We start from the raw sequence: 4930 nt of genomic DNA, 5'->3' as shown, positions 1-4930 counted from the left end.
GCATAAATATGGTATTTGATAATGATATTATGGTTAGACATTAGTATGTGAATGTTAAAATAATATTTTTATACCAGTATGAGGAAAAAGGAAAATTACAATGAGATTTTTCTTTCAAAATGTGTTTTGTGTCAATATGCTCTGCATTGAGACTCTGGTAATATGCTGCCCTCTCAGAGGTGAGAAGACCTGGTAGCGGCACGATCAGTGTGGGTGGTTACACCTACTACTGGTCGGGCCGCAGCGATGGTCACCACCTCCAGGGTGTAGCCATAGCCATCTCCAGTCGACTTCAGCCTGCGGTAGTCGAGGTGACACCGGTTGATGAGCGTATCATGGCATTGAGACTGAAGCATGCTTTTGGCTTCATGTCTCTTATTGCTGTATACGCTCCTACCGATGTACATAAAACCGATGTGAAAGAGGCGTTCTACGCCAAACTCGCATCTGTGGCAGACGATCCCCGGCGAGACATTCGCATTGTTCCGGGCGACTTCAATGCGGTATCCGGCTGTGACCGAGCTGGCTACGAGATGTCTGTCGGCCCCCATGGCTCGGGAGCTGATCCCAGCAGCGAGAATAGCCTCCTTCTCCGGGACTTTGCTAGGTCCCAGAAAATGAGGATCTCTGGCTCCTGGTACCAGCGCTCCAACTCGCATCGCTGGACTTGGTACAGCGATACGGGTACAGTGGCCAAGGAGATCGACCACATTCTTGTCAGCACGCGATGCAGGGTTTACCGGAGTGCTGAGTTCTGTGGCACCGACCATAGGCTGCTTGTGGCTACCCTGCGGGTCCACTTCAAAACTCCCCGTCCCTCCAGTGGCCACCCTAAGGTGTTTCACTTGGACAGACTAGGGGAGAGAGGAGTGTGCCCGTGGGTTCGCCACGGCAGTCTCTGACCGATTCTCAGAAACCAGAACCTGACAGATCCAGTTGCTCTGTGGGAGTCCTTCAAGCGCGTAACACTCGAAGCAGCTCAGGAGTCCATTGGCATACGCCCAAGGACAAGGCAGAATACCATCTCCCTGGAGACATAGAGGCCACTGAAGCTTGTCGCAAGGCTCGGCTGAATGGGAATCAAGTCTTGCGTCGTTCCATGGTGGCGTAGGGCTCGGACACTGCTGAGAAGGGACAAGGAACAGTTCATCAGGAATCTTGCTGAGGAGGTCGAAGGCCATTTCTTGGTAAATGACCTTCGCCCCGCCTACCAAGCCCTGAGAAAACTGACCCCTAACCCCTCCCTCACAGATGACTGCAGTCCGATCAGCGGATGGACGGATCATCTCAGATCATGTTGGGGTTCGTGAACGTTGGGCTGAGTATTTTGAACAGTTGTACCAGGTGGATCCTCCAACAGTTAGCTTGGATGCAAGCGATGTCTCAGTGCCTGTGCCGGACCCACCCATCAGCGAGGAACCTCCTACCCTAACAGAGGTTAGGCTGGCGATTTCCAAGCTGAAGAGTGGGAAAGCTGCAGGCATATGTGATATCCCTGCTGAACTGCTAAAGGCTGGGGGTGTGAACCTATGGCTCGGGGCCTGCATACAGTCCTGACTGCCATTTGGCAGTCTGGTACCATTCCCCTGACCTGCTGAGGGGCGTGGTCATCCCTCTCTGGAAGGGGAAAGGGGATCGATGGGACTGTAGCAACTACCGTGGCATTACACTGCTCAGCATACCAGGCAAGGTTCTCGCTCACATTCTTCTGAAACGGATCCGCAACCACCTACTGAGGCACCAGAGACGGAGCAGTCTGGATTTACTCCTGGCAAGTCCACAATAGACCGTATACTAGCGCTTCGAGTAATTGTGGAACGCCGTCGTGAGTTTGGTCGTGGGTTGCTTGCAGCCTACATCGACCTCAAGAAGGCGTTTGACTCGGTGCATCGGGAATCGCTATGGGAGATCTGAGGCTCAGGGGAATTCCGACACAGATTATTGGCATGATAGCAAGCTCTATACTGGTACTGAAAGTGCTGTAAAGTGTGGTGGGGGTATGTCGAACTTCTTCCCTGTTAATTCAGGGGTGAGGCAAGGCTGTGTCCTGTGTCCACACTTTTCAACACTTGTATGGACTGGATAATGAGCAGAGCTACTAGCCAAAGTCAGTGCGGAGCAACACTAGGCAATATTAAGGTCTGCGGACCTTGACTTTGCCGACGATGTTGCCATCCTATCTGAGTCCTTGGAGTCACTTGTGGCGGCTCTTGATGCATTTAGCAATGAGGCGAAGCCCTAGGCCTAGAGGTCTCCTGGACCAAGACCAAGATTCAGGACTTTGGGGTCCTGTTAGGGGAAACCCGTTCAGTCGATCCATGCTTGCGGCGAGGACGTTGAAGTCACAGAAAGTTTTACATACCTTGGTAGCGTAGTCCATATCTCTGGGTTGTCAGACCAGGAAGTCAGTAGACGGATTGGTCTGGCAAACAGGAGTCATGAACTCGATCAACAAGAGCGTTTGGAGATGTCGGTACCTATGCAGAAGGACCAAAGCTGCGTGTCTTCAAGGCCTTGATACTTTCAGTTTTGCTCTATGGAAGCGAAACCTGGACGCTATCCAGTGCCTTGGAGTCTCGCCTTGATGCCTTTTGTAACAAGTCCCTTCGCCGGATCATGGGGTACAGTTGGCAGGACCACGTGTCCAAACCGGCGGTTACACGTGAGACTAGCATGGGACCTGTTACTTGCATAATCCGGGATCGCCAACTCAGGCTATATGGCCACCTAGCTCGCCTCCCTATGGACGACCCTGCCCACCAGGTTGTCTCTCTGCGAGACAACCCTGGGTGGAGGAGACCTGTGGGACGTCCTAGGAGATCATGCTTGGGCAGCTCGACGAGACCTGTCGTGAGGAACTAGAGATGGGCCGGTGCCTGCCTGGAGACTCGCCTGAGGGATCCTCGTGGCTGGAAGCGAAGGGTGGATGCGGCCATGCGCCCCGTCGGCGTTAGCCCCTGATGATGATGATGATGATGATAATATGCTTAGTTTATGCAGTGGTCAGTGTGTGTACTAAGTATGAAGTACTTATGTTGAAAGGTAAAATTGTAAATTATGATAACAATATTTTGTTTTGGCTTTGCACTAGTGGATGGTACCACCCGCCATTTTCAAATTTGTTTTGATTTGAAATTGATCACAACCATTGTAAAGAGCACTTCAGTGTGAAGAGTGTGTCGCAGGCAATGTTTATTTTAGAATTTGATAAAGTATGCAAGCTTTAGTCAATTTTTTTTTACTGAAAATAATAGTTTGTAATGACACCTGTTGCCAATTAAAACTAGCTGGAAATTAAAAAATCAAGCTGCAAAAACATCCTTTGTAAACAGTTGAAACAGCTATCACATCCTTTCATACGTTTCTGGAAAGATATGTGATTGTTATGGTACGTAGGCTGTAGCTCCAGTGGCTCCAGTCAGTCTTGCACTCCTATGATGGGCCTTTAATACTCAGTATTGAATGAATCTGTTTTCATACAAGGATTATGTAATTATACATAATCCTTACATGGAATTGCCACTCAGTTCTCCATTCCTTCATAATCTGATTAAAAAAAAAAAGGAAAGTAAAAATCTGATTCTTATTATTTTTAAAAATTACATTAGTTTCTTTGTGATAAAAAATACATTATGAAATATTTTAGACAGGAATATCTATTTTCATAAAAAAGAGGTTCCCTTACAAAATTATGTTACCTATAGAAAACAATAACTCTAACTTTGACAAAAGTCACTCTGTTAAATATACAGAATTAATTTTTATGATTTATATTTATTAGATTTAGTGAAAATTTGTTGTAGATAACAAAGTTGGCAAGCGTCCAACCTTCCAATGGCCACATCTCGGTTCTTTGTTTACATTTCCTTCAGTACTGTCCACCTCCTCAAAATTTGTCACATGGGTTGGAAGTGCCGGGCCATAAGTGAAAGGCCCGGGCGAAGCTAGAACTTCGCAAATCTCAAGCAAGCAAGGGTTGGAAGATCACTGGATCAGGGCATCAGAGCTCAGTTTTTTAATTCTGGAAAAATTAGTGAGATGTATTTTATTAAATATTATAAATGTCTAAAAATAGTTTGCAGTGGTAGCTAGTGTTTCCCCCCAAAATAGGTGGAAATAAAAAAATTGGGACCTGACATACCCTTTGTAGAGTTGAAATGGTTGTAGAATATTTTTTATGATATTTTGGTAAGAATTACGACCCATGGACCATAATTCAGACCGTAAAAGAAAAGAAAAAAAATAAAGAAAAGAAAAGTCAATATTTAAAACTTTTTGTTGGCTAATTCCGCCCATAAATATATGAAAAGAAGTATAATTTTATGAAAAAAATATAATGTAGTAATCTGAAAATGTTATCTTTTAGGATCAAATGATGGGAGTAAGATAGAATTTGCCAGGGACTTTTCCTTTAAACTCAAGCGAGTAAAAAAGTATGGGGAAAATTAATGCAAAAGAATTATAAAAATTTGTGGGTTAATAACTTGGTGTAAAGCCTGATACCTGCATCTTAATTTGTTCCTATAAAATATTTTAAGTGCCTGTATCCAATTCTTTTTAAAAATCAATCATATGCAATGTCACCTTTTCTTTAAAGTAAGGTAATGTGCATTTTATTTTTCAGAGTGGCCCGTCTCTTTTACCACAAAAGCCACCAGTTTGCTACCTAGATGGTGAATGACAAGTGCAGTGAGGTGTAGGATGTTGAGGATGCAATGTGTACCAGTACTGCAGTTAAAGTGGGGGATCACTCTCTTCACAGTTATCACCGCAAAAGGCGCCCTCCTCCTGTGGGAAGCCATCATGTGAGGTTGGTAATAATGTATTTGAGATTCCAGCATGATGACGAAAAACTATATGAAATTTAAGCTATATTTTTAGAAGGGATAGACAAGAGAAATGTTATAAAGGATGAATTGGACTTTAAGGA

The 4930-nt window shown here is 45.1% G+C and overlaps 1 long non-coding RNA gene across 1 annotated transcript; it reads right to left on the bottom strand.

Moving 5' to 3' along the window:
- Positions 1-3404: 3404 nt before the first annotated feature.
- On the bottom strand, positions 3405-4311 carry LOC119579575. Its single transcript, XR_005229309.1, has 3 exons — positions 4142-4311; positions 3829-4021; positions 3405-3546 (listed from the first exon to the last, which is right to left on the bottom strand). It is a non-coding gene; the product is annotated as an uncharacterized LOC119579575 (long non-coding RNA).
- Between the last annotated feature and the right edge of the window lie 619 nt (positions 4312-4930).

This window comes from Penaeus monodon, chromosome 12 (genome assembly GCF_015228065.2).
Source record: "Penaeus monodon isolate SGIC_2016 chromosome 12, NSTDA_Pmon_1, whole genome shotgun sequence".
Classification (NCBI taxonomy): domain Eukaryota; kingdom Metazoa; phylum Arthropoda; class Malacostraca; order Decapoda; family Penaeidae; genus Penaeus; species Penaeus monodon.
Note: the sequence above shows the minus strand (reverse complement) of the source record. Positions and strands in the feature narration are given on the sequence as shown.